General features: G+C 42.0%; 2 long non-coding RNA genes across 2 annotated transcripts in view; one reads left to right on the top strand and one right to left on the bottom strand.

The window, feature by feature from the left end:
* LOC114021527 overlaps positions 1–20,249 on the top strand; it is a 57,448-nt gene that overhangs the window by 21,541 nt on the left and 15,658 nt on the right. The gene's annotated exons all lie outside the window — the stretch shown is intronic.
* LOC122465258 lies at positions 10,086–15,024 on the bottom strand. The gene is made up of 2 exons (XR_006289963.1): positions 14,913–15,024; positions 10,086–10,435 (listed from the first exon to the last, which is right to left on the bottom strand). It is a non-coding gene; the product is annotated as an uncharacterized LOC122465258 (long non-coding RNA).

Genomic DNA, 20,249 nt, shown 5'->3' with positions numbered 1-20,249 from the left:
GGTTTTGGCTGCCATGAGTATATCTGTTTCCTCCACTGGCTTCTAGTCCACTTCCACGGTCAATTCAACACATTGGTCCTCATCCTCTGATTAATTAATGGATCATTTCCTAGCGATGTCAGAGACCACATCACCATGTACAATCACCTGGAGACAGCTCGCCTGGAATAATGCAGATCACAGAGCATGGGACAGCTCAGCTGGGACAAAGATCTTGAATGAGGAGTCCTGTGAGAAGGACTTCCGGGGAGAGCAGATGAATCCAGAGTCTGACACCTTTAGGCAAGGATGCAAAACCTGATTTGATAGAGCTTTTCCACCCTGATCTGAATGACATCGACATCATCAACTGCTCCCCTCTTAAACTCACTCCTCCAAACAAAGGATCCTACCCCCAGCAGAGTTTTCTATAACCTGAGGCAGCAGAAGAGCCAGAGATTCTATGAAGTCCGCTAGGGATTTAACTATTGTCAATCTATTTTACCGGGAAGATGCTCAGGCACAATAGTGATGGGAGACATTACAAAACGCGAAGCATGGATAGATGGTCCTGGATCTGCCTGAGCAGGGGTTCCTGGAGATGACTCAGGATTGGGGTGGTGTCAAAGAGCTATGGGAAAAGAGGTGAAGGGGCCAAACAGAAATGAGGGGAAGATGAGGCCAAGGAGAGATGAGGAAGGGGTCAAACGGAGATGAGCAAGGGGAATGGATGGAGGGAGAGATTTAGAATTATGGGGAGGAGATTAAAAATGTTTTGGAGAAGGAAACATCTTGATAGCCCCGTCAATACTATTTTTGATTGAAATAGAGAAATAATATATCCTAAAAAAGGAACATTTAAGAAAAATGGAAAATGTTGACACATTTTTTCCTGAAAAATTTGTGTGGTGTTTTTTTTTTAGTGTCCATTAAAAAAATTTTTTTTACAACAAAAGCCCTTTTAGTCCTAATCATTTTGACCAGCTCAGTCAGGGTATTAATTTGGTTGTATTTTTTGTTATGTCTGTGGTAGCTATGGATAATTGCCCTTTTACTGTCTGCACAAAATTAAACATAATAAGAATTAATATCTAGCTGAAGTCCTTTTCTGGACGTGCAAGGCACAGAGCTGATTTCACTTGAATTTCCCCTTATCTTATGTGGTAATTGGCATCATCCCAGAGATGTGGCCAATGGATATAGTCAATATTTTGCCTCAGAGTATGTGTCCCTCAGTTTGGTTCTATGGCAACCCTCAGGAAAAAAAAATACTCTGGTATTCTATGGTAATGGTCCAACACTATCAGTGAGTAACTTTTGTCAGCTGTACTTTTATGGACCATTACTCTGCACCCCTAGAGTATTTTTTTGTCAAGGAGACAGATGTTGATGCTGCCTTCAACAATTTGCCTTTCTGTTCAGCAGTTGGAACAGCTACTGAAAGGCAGTTACTCATCTGTGAAGAAGTGGGTCTACGCAAGAAGTACTATGTGCCCGTAAAACTGGATCATCTAATCCTCTGAGATTTCACTCCTCCTGTGTGCTCAATTGCTCTGTAATGGAATTTATGCCAAGGTTACCAGGCAACAACCAAAACTATTCAGGAGGGCGTCCCAGCCAAATGATGTAGAGGAGTTCAGAGGCTCCCCAAGAGCTGGGTCACTCCAGTTCTTCTTGCTGGTTTTGCTCCCTCTCTGTGAAGAAAGACACATCTGGAAAATTACTGGTGCCCTGTGTTAACTGTGGACACCACTGGGAACTGAAACATACTCTTGTAAACTGTGATTACATCTACAAAGTAAACTCTCATTATGACCTCTCTTAAGGTCTTTAAAAACACATTTCCTCAACTGCTCTGGTTATACAGGAGTTCTTTCATTTCAGTAATAACAACATCATCCACATTTCCCTCTTTTCCTCCTCCTTTTTCTTATCGTAATCTTGTTCGTCATAATACAAATTCCTTTTTCCAGCCTCATAATGCCACTTAAAGTTAAAGGGTGTTAACATAGTCAGGTACCTCAGGAGGAGAATATACAGTGAAATATCTTCTCAGCCTTCTATTATACATAATTGCAGTCTGAATCTCTGCAAGAGTATATTAAAATGTAGCTATCACACATCTCTGTTATTACTTATATTATAGTAGCACCCTGAGGCACTAAACAAGATCAAGGCCTGAGTTGAGCGAGGCACTGTACAGACATAAAAAGAAAAGGAGTACTTGTGGCACCTTAGAGACTAACCAATTTATTTGAGCATAAGCTTTCGTGAGCTACAGCTCACTTCATCGGATGCATCCGATGAAGTGAGCTGTAGCTCACGAAAGCTTATGCTCAAATAAATTGGTTAGTCTCTAAGGTGCCACAAGTACTCCTTTTCTTTTTGCGAATACAGACTAACATGGCCGTTACTCTGAAACCTGTACAGACATAGTAAAAGACAGACCCTGCCCCAAAGAGCAGATGGCGCTTTGACAAACAAAGCGTGGAAGGGAGAACTAACGTAAAATGACTTTGCTAACACAAATCAGACAAAGCCAAGATTAGCATCCAGGTCTCTTGACTCCCAGACCAGTGCCCTATCTACTCAATGCTGCCTTTTCTAATGTCAACCATTTTTTCTTTTTTTATGCAGGCCTGATGCAGACTTTGAACAGACCGTATCAAACTGTTCTTTTTTCTCATCGTGAGGAACAAAGGCACAGGAGCTCTGTCACTATTCACCCCCCAAAATATAGCCTTCCCTCTTTCCCATGTGACAGTATTGGAAGGCAACACTTATTGGGTGAAATCCTGGCCCCATTGAAGTCATTGGGAAAACTCCCATTGACGTCATTCAATAGGGGCAGGATTTCACCCACTGCATGTATTTTACTCCTGGAATATAATATTCTGCTGGACACAAACATACTGATGATGCAGAGATGGCTGCCACAGAGCTAGTTCAGGATCTCTTTTCTTCCTGTAAGAACCAAATTCCTTCTCTGAATATATTTTTGGAATAATAATAACAATTAACAATAACTTGACTAGTATTATAGTTTACATGGTATCATGCTTTTCATAATCAGAGGGCATTATAATTGTTAGCCCAGTAATTTCCATACTGCTAGAAGGTAGGTAAGGATTATAGCTTCCATTTTACAGATGGAGAAACTGAGGCAGAGGTTTCTCATAGCTATAAAGGAAATGTAATGTGTAGGTGGACTGGAGCTCAAGATTTTCCCAGCCCCCCATTCCTCCACTTAGACCACTAGACCATGCCTCTCTCGCTCTAATCCATTGAGTATCAAGGCCTACGACAATAGTATAATAATCACATAATTGTAACCCTAACTAAATACATAACAGGCCCGAGTCCTAATAGCTCTGATGTGCACAACACCCATAATTACAGAAGCAGCTCTACGGTATTAACGAACCAGAATAGCCATTCACAGAAAACATGTATGCAAATATTGAGCACCATATTCATGCAATCATAGTAAGTGTCAATTTAAATCTTGCCAATGCATGTGAAGATTTGCTGGACTCTCTCTTTGGAGACTTGGGCTCTAGGCATTGTGAATACAAGCTTACAAATGCAAGAGCATGTGCATTAAGAAATTCAGTCACTTGTCTTGCTTTGGTCTGAGTAAAGGCTGAATTGTTTCATGTGGAATTCTTAAATTTCCTTTTTTAAAATGAAAAATTTCGCTTTTTAAAATGATTTTTGTTTTTAACTTTGTGGGGGTTAATGAGACCTTGGATTTTTTTAATTGTTTTCAATAAGTGCACATATGACTCAGTGGGAATGATCTTTATTAAGATTATTAAATAGTCAATATTGTGACTTCAATGGAAATTTTACTTGAATAATGACTGCGGGATTTGGCCCTGATTCTGTAAGATCTAAGAATAACATGGCACAGTATGAAACATAAAGGCAATGAGAGGATATTGGAGGCGTAGGGTGGGGTTCGAAAGCATTATCATCAGGCAAATTCTGCTCCCATTCAAGTCAATGGTGAAACTCCTATTGACTTCAATGGGAGCAGAGTTAGGCCAACACTGAGTGAAACTCCAACATAATTATTCAATGTTTTTTTCTGTTGTTATTATTTTTGGATGCTTTTGATGTCTGAATGACCTTTTAAAAAATGATTCTGGATTGGTTACTTAATACAATTATTTTAATATCTTCAAGAGACACAATTACCATATGCGAGAAACTCATTAGCCCGTGTAATTGTCTTTAAGGTTGTATTTCTGATGCGTAACAATGTCATATGATGCAGTGTTCATGACCAGTAACGAGGTTGCAGACTGCTGTATTTACGATGGGCAATTATGCAGGATAATTCCTTATAAAATACCTTGAAAGAAAGCGCTACTCCCAAGCTAGTGTTCAATGTTGTAAATGCTAATTAATATATTGTGCTCAAAATGATCCTATCAACTAAAGCATGTTCCATAATAAGAGCTGCCACCTGCCAAGCTAGTGTTAAAAACAAAACTGCTTCTGACACAGAGCATGTCTACGCTACAAAATTATGTTGACCTCAGTTATGTTGGAATACAGCTGCTGCAGTAATTAAATCGCTTTTGTGTGTCCACACTACGTTCCTTGTGTTGGTGGTGGGCAGCCTCACCAGGAGCACTTGTACCGACTGTACTGTCAGTGTGGGGCATTGTGGGATGGTTCTGGAAGCCAGTAACAGTCAACGTAAGCAACGCAGTGTCTACACTGATACTTTGTCAACCTTTACTCTACGTCTCTTGTGGAGGTGCCATTGTTAAATCGGCATAGCAGGGCAGTTACATCAGCAGGACCGAAACTTTAGTGTAGACATTTACATAGTTAGGTTGATGTAAACTGCCTTGTGTCAACCTAACTCTGTAGTGTAGACTAGGCCTCAGACAAGTGTGAAGAAAACTCATCACAATTAAATGTTTTGATTTCAATATTATTTCGATTTTGTACGTGTACTCCCTGATTCAGCAAAGCACTTGGCACGTGCTTACTTTAAGCATGTTCTTAAGTGCGCTGGGCCCCAGTTTAGCAAAATGTATATTATTGATGTGTTTGAGTACGCTTATTGAAATGATTGATTTGCTGAAAACCCATTCGAATTTTGATAATGTTTTTGATAAATGAATATATATATATATATATAATATTTAAAATCTTTTTTGAAAAAAATAAAATAAAAAAAGAAGGCAGGACATTTTTCATGACAAATGTTGACAATGTGGAAAATTTTTTGCAAAAAAAAATTTGGTTTCAACAAAGGCCCCTTTTTTAACCCGAAAACTTTTTGTTTGAAAAATGTCAAGCAGAACTATCTCTTATATAGTGTGCTCCAGCATCTAGAATAACAGCTACTTTTTCAGTCCCGTTCTGCAGATGTGCAACATCATACAGCTTCGATTGATTGCTTTTGGAACCTCAAAAATGAAATTTGAGTTTCTGTTTCTGTATTTATATGGCCACCGTCACCATAGTATCTAATCAACCTCACCAATATTAACATATTTATCCTCACAGCACCCATGTGAGAGGGGGAAATACGATTATCCCCATTTTACAGATGGGGAAACTGAGGTGTAGGGAAATTAAGTGAGTTGCATCAACTAACATAGGTTGTCTGTGGCAGAACCAACTATTCAACCCATATGTTTTGAATTATAGGCGAGTATCTTAACCACAGGACCATCCTGCCTGTTCCACTTTGAGTGCTACTGGAAGCGAGGCTTAATAATTACATAGAATCTTTTGCTGTGGCCATGAGGGTGGTTGACTCTAGGTTTGTATCCTCCCTTGTTAGACCGATATCAGGGACTGTTGATTTCATTGGGAGCATGTTTCCGAGGTCAGTCGGTCTGCAAAATAGTTCTTCTGTGAGTCATCCAGCCAAAGAAAGAGTCGGGGATCTGTTGCAAAGGCTGACTTCCCACTGCAGGCAGAGCATATGTGGTGGCCGTTAAGGGGAAGGAAACGGAAATGTTTCTTGGAGCTTGGGCAGTAAGATTGACATCTGTGGCAATGGGCTCACTAAGCAAAGGGCTCGGTGTAATATGTACTGCAATCAGGTCACATTCCTGGAAAGATTTTCTTGCCAAAAAAAGAAAAACAAAACCAGCCTGGCTTGTGATTTGGTTTTGTTCCTCCCCATTTCATCTTTAGTCTACATTTTTGTAAGTGGTCATCAAAAATGGTTTGTGTGGACATTGAAGGCTAAATCACCATCGGCATAGTTCCAGTTACTTCAACGCAGCAATGGCAATTTGCAGCAGATGAGGATCTGGACCTTTTAGTTATTTTGAATGGAAGTTGTTTAAAAATAGGTAAGTGCTTATTTTCAGCTATTTCTCTGGGAATGGGCAACAGGGGATGGATCACTTGATGTTCTGTTCATTGCCTCTGGGGCACCAGGCATTAGCCACTGTTGGAAGACATGATACTGGGCTAGAAGGACCTTTGGTCCGAGCCAGTATGGCCATTCTTATGTTCTTATAAAGCATATAATCTAATTATGGAGGCCTGAAAACTTCTTGGGATACAGTACCTCCAGTTTTGACCTGAAACCATGGGCCAACTTTCCCTCTTCCATGAAATCACCCCTGGGGGATGGAGCAGGAAAATTCTATAAAGTGAACTTCAGAGTTCTCTGCAGAGTGTTCCCCTCAAGCAGGAGTAGCTTGGGCACAGATGCTTAAAGATATTTAGGCACCTAATTTTCCCAATGGGAGTTAGGCACCTAAATACCTTTGAGCATCAGATTAGGCCTGAATAGAGACTGGGAGTGGTTGGGTCATTACAAAACCTAAACTTAATTTCCCCAATACTAATTTCTCCCTACTGTTACTCACACTTTCTTGTGAACTGTCTGTAATGGGCCACTTTCTTACCACTTCAAAAGTTATTTTTCCTCCCTTGGTATCCTGCTGTAAATTGATTTATCTCGTTACACTGACCTCACACTTGGTAAAGCAACCCCCATCCTTTCATGTATTTATACCTGCTCCTGTATTTTCATTCCATGCATCTGATGAAGTGGGTTCTAACCCACAAAAGCTTATGCCCAGATATATTTGTTAATCTCTAAGGTGGCACAAGGACTCCTCGTTATTAGGGCTTTGCAGAGTGACTTTTTTATTCTTCCAATCATTGTAGCTCTCCACACGAGCAGATTTCTGGGTATAGTTGGTAACTATGGATCAGACTCTGCAAACCCATATTCAAGGCAATAGTCCTGGGTCATAGGCTTAGTCATAGGGTATTCAGTCAGACTGCTCATGAGAGGAAAGTCTGTCCTATGAATAAGGGCTTGCAAGATTGGGCCCTATTTTAGTTGCAATACAATAGATTTTTTTTGTACATAGGTTTAAAGAAGGAGTCTCTGTCACAAGTTTGAGAGAAAAAGAAGGTGATGGAGATTTATATGAAGAAGAGAGTGCTCCAGCTGTGATTGGTGCTAGAAAAAGAATGCCAGGATTGGGGGAACAGAGTGATTAAATAGAGCAGTGCATTTATATGAGGTTGAGCAAGTCTATGAGCATGAGGCGCTGAACATGGGGTCCGTATCTTGTATCTCTTATGACTTATTTTCTGGATATTGCAACTTTATATGGAAAAAAGTTCCCTTTCCAGCAAAGACTGCCTGCCATTTTAAGTACAAATCACTGCAGACTGTCAGAGGAGACACACACTGTGTGCTCTCGTTAGACTTTACTGTGATTCTTTCTTGCTTTAATTCACTCAGGGTCACTCAACATTGACCTAACTTTACTCCCATTGAAGTCAATGGGAGTTTTACCACTGATTTGAATAGGAGGGGAATTAGATTAACACCAAGCATATTTGAAAATCTCTCCCTTGGTCTAAAACAAAGATTGTTGGACTGAAAGGATACGGTTGCTCTTTGTTTACAGGAAAAACATAAAATTGAACCACTTAGCTTTTTTTTGTAGTAGTAGTGGCAGTATTAGTTGCCTGTTCCTCTCTATTTTGAACAAGACTGTGTTAATCACTTAATCTTTAAACTAAACTAAAATATATTAATGACACATTTTTATTTGCAAAATTTGCCCCTGAGAACACAAGAGAGGAGCACAGATGCTTTTCAGCTACAGGGTTTGACGGCTGCCAACAATTTCCAAAATATAATATACTTGGCAGGATAACTGAAAGGAAAGATGGTGTTGAGGTTAAGGCACTGGACTGGGACTCAGGAGATTGGGATTTGATTTTTAGCTCGACCCCAGTTGTCTATCGCTTAATACCAATTTGTCAAAATTCAATGTTTTGAGGCAATGTGTCGCTTTCATCAAATCTTCTGACAGAAACAAGGCAGGTTTCCCTTGCAGGAACATCGGCTGGAGCCAGGGCTCTCAAAGTTTCTCAACTCCTGGCTTCTCAGTAGCCCACCAGGCGGGCACTCAAGCTCCAGGCGGCTAATGGAGCCTTCTCAGTTTCATTTAATCAGAATGGATTTGGGGATTCCCATGGTTCCATGGAAAATTTCAAACTTGTGAGTTTTCGTTCCACTGTGGAATGATTATGATTGATTTGGGAATTTCCCATAGAATGGGAATTCCGGGACCAATCAGCCTTACCTGTGTGACTTTGGATAAATCACTTAGTCTCTCTGAGCCTTGGTTCCAGTCTATACATTGGGGATAAGAATCCATCTTTTCACTTGCCCTTTAGATTGCATGCTTTTCTGGGCAGAGCATGTCCATCTCTTAAGTGTTTGTACAGCACCTAGCACAACGGGCCGTAATCATGATTGAGATCTGTAAGCTCAACTTTCATAATAATAATGCAAGGTACGTGTTAGGTAACTCCTGAATTAAATATGCCCCTTTTTTCACACAGCTTTATACTTTATTTTAACCCCTTCACCTCTGAATTCTTTGATTCCTTGTGCAAATAAAGCCACATATAGTATGGATCAAAGCTCAAAAGACCATTTTAAAGGTATAATTCATTTAATACCATTTGGCTGCTAATAGAACAATTTGAGGATGTTTTGAATAAGTTTTATAGTATGTTGTCTAATTTTTCATGTATAAGACAAAAAGTAAGCAAGCATACAAACAAAAAGCGACCAACCTAGTCTAGAATCTTTCTCTTTAAAAAACAAAAATTAATATATTTCCAGCCTGCTGAAGGATACAAAAACAGGAAAAAACATGTAGGAAGAAAAGAATAATTTTTTTTGTTTAAGCAAGGTTTAAATAGAATAATTACATTTACCATAATCATTAAAACCTGTGAGTCAATTTTATAGACGTGGCTATTTCCCGTTGCATAATTTCCCTGGGGAACTTTCAGTTTTAATTCAAAAATAAAAACAAAATTAATAAAATAACCCTGAGCATGTACTGTAAATATGCCAGCAGATGTGTGAGGTGAAGGAAAGCACAAGAACATACCCTGAAATCAAAGAGGGATTTACCACTGGCTTGACACTAAGTGTAAGGACTGAATTTTTTCTAGAACCATAATCAAATATAAAGCAGCATAAGGGACCCCTACAACTAAGATGCTAGAATCTTGCACCTTTTAGATCACTGGTTCAAACCTTGTCAATGCTAGTAGTAAATGCAGACTATATCCTGAGTCCAACACGCATCCTTAGCAGCTAAAATGGGTGCTTGGCAGATACAGGGAAGAGGTAAATCTCCTTCAGCTCCCAGTCCAAGGAGCAGTTCTGTGCTACTGGGAGGATTAAAATCACCTAGCCCCAGATTTTTAAATGTATTTAGGTGTTGCTTTGCCCAGCACTCTGACATGCCTATATCTCTTTTTTTTTTTTTTTGGGGGGGGGGGGGAATTGAAACTTAAGGCTCCTAAATCACTTAGGCAGTGCTGAGTGCAGCACGGCCCAAATACCTTTAAAAATCTGGGTCCAACTCTCTCTGTGCCTCAGTTCCCCATCTGTCGATAAGGACAATAAAGCCTTCCTTTCCTCCACCCTTTGTTGAGATAGTAAGAGATGCGAAGAATTTACAATGTGTTCGCATAACACCTAGCACAAAGGGGAGTCCAAATCTTGCCTTGGGGATTTTTAATGCGACTGCTAATAAAAATGATTATTGCAGGGGCTGCACTCCTGCTTGTAGAATTCCCATGGGTTTATGTAGTTGGGCCTCATATACAAACCACACACGACTCAAATGGCAGCGTTGGAACACATTCAAAGCGAAACACTGCCACACTCTCAGAGCTATGCCTGTCTTTAAAAAACAAAACACACAGCAGCAAAAAAACAACCCTGTGAATTTCACATGATGGGGATGAAAAATCATGCATTCAGTCTGGGTCCACCTGACAAACTTTCCACAGCTCGAAATGGCATAAAAGTACAGATACATCCCGACTGGACTTTAACTGTCCCTTGGGAGTGGTATATGAGATTGCTTAAAACGTCACTTAATCCTTCACTGGTGCCAGACATAGGACTAGCCTGTCAAACAAGCACATAGTTAGTACCAATTAGGGTGATCAGACAAGCAAGTGTGAAAAATTGGGATGGGGGTGGGGGGTAATAGGAGCCTATATAAGAAAAAGGCCCCAAAATCGGGACTGTCCCTATAAAATCAGGACATCTGGTTACCCTAGTATCAATACAATCCACAGAATAAAGATCATCTAAGGCCTCAGTATAGGAATGACCTTTAGATGGCCAGGTTTCTGCACCTGCAGGGAGTTCATTGCAAGATCACAGCCCCCGAGGTGGACCTCTGGGACCAGATCTTCAAACCTGCTCAGCCCTTGGAAGCTGACAGAATCTGCCCACTTATTATGGTTCCTAAATGGGAGCTGAGCTCTTTGGAAAATGTGACCTCTACAAGACGCACTGGGAGATCTAGATAAAGTTGGGAATGACTTTGCAGCTGATTTATTATATGTTTATTATTATATTAGGCAATCATTTCTTGCAGGCCTAGCTGACAAACTTTGCATTTCCTATCTGCCCACAGCAAATAATGCGAACATAGTAACACAGAAGATATTTTAAACTGTGGATAGGATGTTCATAGGACTTGTGCTCCTAAGTCATTTAGATAGTGTTGGAAATCCCTCCCTGCACCGAGGAAAAAGCTCTTGGTATTTCACCAGGGACTAGGGTTAATCACAACAATGAACCATCATTCGGTCTCTCAAAGTAGGAAGTTAAAATATGTTTGGGGTTAAAGAAGAATTTGCTGCTTTGTAGTGAAAGAAGCAGCATGCAGTATGATCATTCCTTTCCTATACCGAAAGGCTAGTTTTCTTAAAAGGCCCTCACTATTATTTATAAGGCTTATTATGGGAGAGACCCACTGAGGTCGGGGCCCCTTTGTATAAACAGAACAAGAGACAGTCCTTGCCCCAAACAGCTGACAGTCTACATTGACTAGATGGACACAGGGTGGGGGAAGGAGACGGAACACACAAGCAGAGCGAAGAAGATGAAGGCTGCAAGCGTCACATCCGTTCTACGATTTGTTTTGTTGTTTGCAATCTGTTTGGTAGGGTTGTATTAGAAGGGGATGAGTTAGATGGAAAGACACAGAATGGGGGGGCAGGGGGTGGGAATACTATGGGGGCGAAGGGAGGGGGAGCTAGGCCCTAGCTGGGCTCTGTTTTACCTCTCCCCTACCCCCACAGTTCTGCAGTCCTCTGCTAGATTCTGCTTATACCTGATGAGCAGATTATTGACTTGAGTGATATATTTAATTGCAATTAATATTTTTCTGTTTGTCTCTCTCTGGATCTGTCTACAGTCAAACACACACGATGTGGCGGCAATACACATGATACATTGCAGAGCTCTGTAATAAATTGCACTGACAACACTCCGCTGCCCACTTCACCTTCCCCTCTGCCCACTGACCCATCTCTCTGGGACTTACACAAGTATTCCAAACCTCTGAGCAGCTCTAGACACACATTATGATTCTAATCCAACCTGTCACCAATCGCTTTCCTTCTATTCCTGCAAGTGTGGCATTTTCTTCCTCTAAATGACAGTCACCGGAGAGAGACAAGGGTGGGGTCAGGTCGTCTCTTTTATTGGACCGACTCCCGTTGGTGAGAGAGACAAGCTTTCGATCTTGTTTCTCTCACCAACAGAAGTTGGTCGAATAAAAGAGATTACCTCACCCACCTGGTCTCTGTAATATCCTGGGACCCGCACGACAACAATAGTGGATACGATCATCACAGATGCAGGCAATATTCACTCCACTGGTACCAGAATTAGAAACAGGAGATTAATGCTATTAGATAAGGGAGATTCTCATTTTCCCCACGGGATTCACAGCACTAACATCTTACATGGGCAAGTTGTGTCATTTTTGTATAGGTTACTAAGTTACTGTAAAAAGAAAAGGAGGACTTGAGGCACCTTAGAGACTAAAAAATTTATTTGAGCATAAGCTTTTGTGAGCTACAGCTAACTTCATTGGATGCATCACGAAAGCTTATGCTCAAATAAATTTGTTAGTCTCTAAGATGCCACAAGTGCTCTTTTTCTTTTTGCGAATACAGACTAACACGGCTGCTACTCTGAAATAAGTTACTGTAGATGTTTTTACTATGTTGCTAAGTTAGCTAAATTATTGTAGATGTTTTTATTTAGAGTGTCCTAAATTTATTAATTGTATATTTCCCCCCTAAATCTGAGTAAGGCACCTGGCTTCACAGGTGCAGGGTTACCAAAAATACTGCCAATATTTTTTTAAAATATATAAATTATACATTTTATTAAGAAATGGCTGGGATATTTTTGTTTGGTTTGGGTTTTTTGTCAGTTATGTTGGCCTAAATTTTCAGAAATGACTCATGATTTTAGGTCCCCAACCTGAGGTATCTTCAGAAGGGCTTGGTTTTCAGTGAGTGCTGAGGAGAGCTGGTTGGAATTTCCCGAATTTTTATGAGATTTCAAAAGGTGAAATTTCCAAATTTTAAAATGGGGGGAGGAAAAAAATTGACAGTTTTCAAAACTTTTCTTCTCCTTACCCCTCGCCCCATTTTAAAATTAGCTGTTTGATATTTTCAAATTTTAAATGTTTCATATTTTTAAATTTCAAAACAAGGGGAAATTGAAAAAAAATTCATAAAATGTTTCTCCTTTTTTTTGTACCTTGCTCTAATGCTGAACACCTGCCCTCTGACAGTCAGGCATCTTTACTGTGTCTCAAACTGGCTACACACAGCGCACAGTCAACCTGTGGAACTCCTTGCCTGAGGAGGTTGTGAAGGCTAGGACTATAACAGGGTTTAAAAGAGAACTAGATAAATTCATGGAGGTTAAGTCCATTAATGGCTATTAGCCAGGATGGGTAAGGAATGGTGTCCCTAGCCTCTGTTTGTCAGAGGGTGGAGATGGACGGCAGGAGAGAGATCACTTGATCATTACCCGTTAGGTTCACTCCCTCTGTAGCACCTGGCATTGGCCACTGTCGGCAGACAGGATACGGGGCTGGATGGACCTTTGGTCTGACCCAGTATGGCCATTCTTATGTTCTTATGCAAAAGCAAGGGACCACTAGTAACTTGGTTATTTAGGTTATGTTATATGGAGAATACAGTTCATGATGATGTGGTATAAATGTTTTATCGCCATGAACGTGGGATGTGATCTTTTATTGATTATCTTTATTCCATATGTGCGTGTATATATGTATTATATATCATATGTTGTTTGTGTGTGTGTGTGTATAATTTACAAGTTAAAGTTGGTCTTTGAGTCATTTGTGGTTTAATTGCTCTTCATTTTAATACACTTTAAAAGTTGAAAAATTCTAAGAAACAATTCATTCATTGTCCTCTATGCATCTGGGTTAATGTTTCCTTTTTGGATTAGTTTGTACCAGTCTGTTCCCTTACTTCTCTCCACAAGCTAGCAATGCCAATTTCCCTCCATGGCAGCTACAGTGACATCTGTTTACTTGGAAGCTCATGGATTTGATATATGGGTGCTAACCACAAATTAACGGAATTCTTTCCAGATGCAAAGTCTTTAACTATTCAAACAATAAGCCCAGAGCACTAAGCAGCGTTGTCTATTTTTCCTCTTCGCTGTGTATCTCTCTCTCTTGGTGATGATGTAAACACAATTACTAGGGGCAATGACCAGAACGCTAAAGATGTTTCAAAGACATGCTCTGGCATGAGTCATGGTGGATGGTACTGTGGTGACAGTTGTATTTGTGATCTGAAGCCAAAGGCCTGAACAGCTCATAAAGGAGTGTCAGAAAAGAAGAAAAAAACTGGATCAGCTAAGTGTAAGCAGGTGGGGTTTCCACCCAACTGTGATCAGAATCTACATACACTGGGCCAGTTCCTTGGGGTTCATCTGTGCCGTATGTGGTACAGAACCTGAGGAATGACTGTAAACCACCTTTCTGCTCCCCTCCCCACCTTCTTTAATTCTGGGCTCTGGTATAATCTAGAGCAGCAGGAAGAATCTTCTAGGAACTGTTACGCTGGCTGGAGATCAACAGATCGCCTTCTCCCTTCCCTACTTCACACTCTACCCTTGTGTTGTGTGGGGAGCGGGCCATGCAGTGCCCGCAGAATCCTCAGCTGCCCCTTTGGGCTGAGGTCTGGCATTCTGTATTTAGTCTACACTTACCCCCTTCCTGAACCAGCTCTTTAGTCCGTGTTCCTACAGTTACTTAGGCCCGGTTACCCCAATTTACATCAGCTGCAAATACCCTAATTTATGTCTTCTGAGGACCCGGCCCTCAATCAGAGCATTATTGTGTGTGAAGGTGAAGAACAACATAGGAGTAGTGTTAGCATTTGCACATAGTTTTGGCCTTTAGGACATTGTAGAAAGAAGAGAATGGGTCAGATCCCCAGCTGATGTAAATTGGAGAAGCTGCTCTGAAATCAACAGCGCTTTGGTGATTTACACCAGCTGAGGGTCTGGCACAATAAACATAACTTACTTGCTTGGCCAGTTTACATCCTCTTTTTTCTCTTCCGTCCCTGAATTTTCTTTGGAACTCGCTTCCTTCTGTGTTAATGTAGCTGAGCTGCCAAGATATGGGTTTCTCATCCCATAATTAAAGGGGAGAACTTCATTACACACTTCTTGCTCTTTTAATGTGAATCTATGGGCTTGCAGGAGATGTGGGTAGGAGAGAACTCCACGTCTTCCAATCTGCGTTTGGAAACCAATTCGAGACTGAAACACTGAGCTTGAAAATGTATTCTGTATTTCCTAACAAGATGCTGTTAATTAACAAAGTAAAGTCATCATAGTCTTTACAGGGCCACAAAGTGGAAAAGTTAAAATTCATGGTCACTAGGAGAAAATAAATGCTGTTTTGCAAGCTTAAAAAAAAGTCCAGGGGGAAAGGGATGTCTTCTGGAAAAATATGACAGTTCCCCACCCACTGCCCCCGAATTTGGGGATTTGTGGAATACAACCTTGACTAAACTTGGCCGGCAGAAATCTCCATGTTAAGTTCTTATTTAATGAAATCATGTGGTTGTAAATCAAACTCAGAAATGGGACTAAGCAAATTCACCACATCCTTTGAGAAAAGTACATATTGACTCTCTCAACTAAAGTTGCCTGGGTAGTGAATTATCTATATTTGTCAACTATAAAAAGATCATCCAAAATTGCCCAGTTTTTCTTATAATGTCATAATCCTCAAGCCCAAAACTGAACCGCATGCCTGGAGGAAACTGGCACGTTGTTCACACAAATCACTTCTAAAACCAACATTAAACTGGTCTATTTTCACAAAAACTGTTACATTACTTTGACATTATTATTATTTCTGTGACATTTGCTTCCACAGGCTCCATTTAAGATCAGGGTCTCAAAGTGCTTGCCCCAGTACAAACACATAGGAAGCTATGGCTCCTGTCCCAAAGAGCTTTATTTGTCTAATGTCAGACAAGAAGTGGCAAATGAGCATCATAAACAATAGGAGGAAAGGGGGCAGAAGGGCTAGGGTAACAGGATAAAAATCATACATTTGAAAAAGATAGCAGTGGCCTCCGTCCAACATCCATTGAAGTCAATGGGAATCTTACAAAGGGTTCTGATTCTGTGTGAGCAATCGCATGCGGCGGAGTCATATAAATGTACTGGGCCTGTCCCCTCTGAAATATTCATCATTGTTTGACTGTTCTGACGTGGGCACCGCAGCAGAAATGGGTCCTTCCTGGGCTGACACATTTCCGCAGCAAACTGTGCTTTTGACAAACTGAATATTGTCATAGCAAGTGTTTGCTTTTCTCGGAAATTTTCAGGTTTTTTTCCTGACATCCAGACATTCCCCCCTCCCTCCAAAACAACCCCCCCAAAACTGATTTGGGTTTTGATTGCCAAAAACCAAGAGGGAAAATCAGTTTGGGGGTTATTAGTTTTTTGAAAAAACAAACGAACCTCTAATTTTTTTTGGTGGAAAATTGTGACAAAAACGAAACAACTTTGCGTTTCACCAAATTTTTCATGGGACCAAAAACCAGATCACAATCAGCTCTATTCCGGAGGATGAATTTGAAGATGGAGGTGAGTAATGGCCTTCCAGGCTAGTTAGTAATAAAAAGGATGGTTTTTAAGAACAGGTTAGACCAGGGATCGGCAACCTTTGGCACATGGCCTGTCAGGGAAATCTGCTGGCAGGCCAGGACAGTTTGTTTACCTGCATCATCCGCAGGTTCAGCTGATTGCAGCTCCCATTGGCCAAGGTTCACCGTTCCAGGCCAATGGGGGCTGGGGGAAGCGGCGGCCAGCACATCCCTCGGCCCATTCCGCTTCTCGCAGTGGATTTCCCCGACGGACCTTGTGCCAAAGGTTGCCAATCCCTGGGTTAGACAAACATCTGTCAGGGATGGTTTAGTAAACTTAATCCTGCCACAATGTAGGGTGATGGAGTAGATGACCTCTCAAGGTCCCATCCGGCCCTATGCTCTCGATGGTCTTGAGGTTAAATAGAACTGGTTGAAAAACATATCATAATCTCGGTAAACAAAGCAGATAGAAAGAAAACAATGGCAGGACAGCCTTTCCATACTGCCTCAAACCTGAGTTGTAGATACTGTTAGTGATGGCTTGACAATGCAGCCCTGGCCGTGCTGAATACTTGACCTCTCGTTCTCAGCGAGACTAGTTGTGTGAATAAAAATTAAAGGCTGTGAGGGTTCTGGTTTTATTCCCACTTAATCCTGAACCTCTCTGCTGAGAGTGGAATTATGGGTGCTGAATTGTGATTCTGCTGTTTGTAATGTTAACAAGGAATTATATTGACACCACCTTCTCAATCATATCAGGCATGGGATAGCCATCAGATAGTATTCGCTTACCTATCCTGGATTCAACCCAATAATAACCTAGTGGTGAAAAACTCCAAATCCTATAACTTAATCCCAGCCTGTGACCCATCACTTAAGTATTTATAATCTAAGATTTAAATTGCTACCCTTAATTAGAAGTATTAAGAGTTTGTTTTTTATACTCACTGCCTTTTCTTTACTCTTTGTAGCTTTAGTGTTCTCTTTTAAATGAAAATCATGTCTCAAAAGTTTTGGGATTGGTCAAAAATCTCAGTTGGAATGCCACCGAGGGTATGTGACATCTGAACTAATAAAGCAGAAAGGCTGCCATGATTAAACAGCAATTACAATGGTTCCAAGAGAAACTAGCAACAGTTAGAAAATGACGGCAAGGTGAATGATGGCGACATAAGGCAAAATTCTCCTCTTCTATTGGCAACACAGATCTTAATATGCATGTGTAACCCATGTGCCTAATAGGGAGATGCCTCTTTAAGGAATCAATACAGAAGGGGGGTAGGAGTGAGTTGTGTCTGGGTCATTGTTGCTAGGCAGATGCACAATTAAGTCCACACCCAGAAGTTTCTGGAATTGGGTGTGCTAGTTTTGGGTATGCTCAATAGGTTCCCTGTAGCTGGCCTCACACTCCATTGAGGGCAAGTCGTCTGTGTGGGTTGGGAGAAGCTGAGCTGCAAGAGCAGAAAGCAGGCTGGTTTCCTCTACCTCTGAAGCATTTTGCAGCAGGCTAGTGATACTGTTCATTAACCTTCCAACAGGGTAGCCCTGGCAGTGTTAATTACACAATGGAGAAATTGGGAGGGAAAACGAATTTATTTTATTTTAATTGTATACTTGGATGGTTATTTGATTTTAGCCAAACTGTTTTAGTTAAATTGTCCCAAGCAGTTATGAGTCACCAACTCTTCTCTCATTTAAATGTGATGATTAGGAAAGAGTCAATGATATTTTGCTGTTCTCTGCTTTTTGTCTTGCTGTTTTTATCTACATACTTAAATTGAGCGGTTGGTTAACTAGTTAACTGACTAGGCCACTGAGTGATTTCAGCAAAGGAGGTGGCAGAGTCCGCATGGGTTCCAGCTGGAGGTTTCTGCAAGCAAGTGGAGGGAAGATGTTGCTATGCTTTTGACTCAGCAGACCATGTAGATTGGGGTGGGCAAACTTTTTGGCCGGAGGCCCACATCGGGGTATGGAAATTGTATGGTGGGCCATGAATGCTCACGAGATTGGGGGTAAGGGTGCAGGAGGGGGTTAGGGCTCCAGCTGGGGGTGCAGGCTCTGGGGTGGGGCCAGAAATGAGGAGTCCAGGGTGCGGGAGGGGGGCTATGGGATGGGGCTGAGGATGAGGGGTTTGGGGTGCGGGAGGGGGCTCCAGGCTGGGACTGAGGGGTTCGGAGGGCGGGAGGGGGATCAGGGATGGGGCAGGCTGTTGGGACACAGGGGTGGTGGTGGTGGTGAGGGCTCTGGCTGGGGGTGCGGGCTCTGGGGTGGGACTAGGAGGCGTGCGGTACAAGAGGGGGCTCCGGGCTGGGATTGAGGGGTTCGGAGGGAAGGAGGGAGATCCGGGCTGTGACAGGGGAGTAGGGCACAGCGGGCGGGTTGTGGGTGCAGGCTCCGGGCAGCATTTACCACAAGCAGCTCCTGGAAGCATGTCCCCTCTCCGGCTCCAAGGCGCAGCTAGGCAGCTCTGCGCGCTGCCCCGTCCACAGGCACCACCCCTGCAGCTCCCATTGTCTGGGAACCGCGGCCAGTGGGAGCTGCGGGGGCGGTGCCTGCAGACGGGGCAGCGTGCAGAGCTGCCTGGCCACGCCTCCAACTACGTAGAAGCCAGAGGGGGGTCAGGCTGGCTGCTTCCTGGGAGCCGCACAGAGCGGAGCAATCTCTGAGCCCGCTCCCCAGCGGGAGCTGAGGGCCGAATTAAATGGTCTGACGGGCCGGATGTTGACTGCGTAGTTTGCCCACTCCTGGTGTAGATTTTGGTGATCAAAGACTGTAACGGAGACTCAGGTTAACTGAACCTAAGCTTCTGGGAGCTCTGAGTTACTTCTGACTGTGTTTCTGTGGGGACTGACCTGCTGAGATTTAATATCTCTTTATGTCGATGTATAACTGTGAAGATTATATATGTGGATTATCAGGTGGCCATCTTCTGTTGTACACATTAAGTTGTTGTTGTTGCTATGTTCCTTTGTCATTCTAAGATGTTATAAAGTTGGTGCTTGAGAATTAGGTTCATGTTCTTTCCTTTTGTTCTTTTTGCGCTTAGTTGTGAGGAGGTTGATCCTGTGGAATACTTGCTGAAAATCCTCAGGGACAGCAAACCTCATACAAGCAGTCCCATTTCTGTTCCAGTATGCACTCCCCACATCTCCTGTGGACGTTTCGCCTGATTCTACGCTCCTCTTGGTTCTGCACTGGTGTGATTTCACTGATTTCATGGGAGCTGCTCTGGATTGAAACAGGTGTAAATGAGATCAATCGTGACCATCATCTTCTCAAGCACGGTGGCTCTAGGAGCGGATGCTACTGCATGAACCCGTCTCACCTCTTGATGTTGCCTTTGGCAGCTAGTATATCCCAGTGGCTAGAACATGGGACTGGAGGTCAGGAGAGCTGAGTTCTTGTTTATGCCTCAGCTACTGGATGATGCTGAGTAAATTACTTTATCTCTCTGTGCCTTAATCCCCACAGCTGGATAATGATATTTTCCACTTTCATAAAGTGCTTTAATCTCTGTGGGTGAAAAACACTACATAGGAGGTAGCTATTATTGTTGCCTAAGGTCACCAAGTTTATCCAGGAATAGAAGCCAGATTTCCTAAATACCACCCTACTCCATGGCTGCACTTCCTCACAGGCCGCCTGCTCTGGGCAGTGCAGAGATGAATTGGGGTGTTAAATTCAAGACCAAGTGCATTTGATTCTTAGAGAGCACACAGTTCCCTCCTTTCCTCGAAAAACCCAGTTCTGTC

Source organism: Chelonia mydas, chromosome 3, assembly GCF_015237465.2.
Source record: "Chelonia mydas isolate rCheMyd1 chromosome 3, rCheMyd1.pri.v2, whole genome shotgun sequence".
Classification (NCBI taxonomy): Eukaryota; Metazoa; Chordata; order Testudines; family Cheloniidae; genus Chelonia; species Chelonia mydas.
The sequence above is the reverse complement of the archived record's forward strand: the minus strand, read 5'-3'. Positions and strand labels throughout refer to the sequence as shown.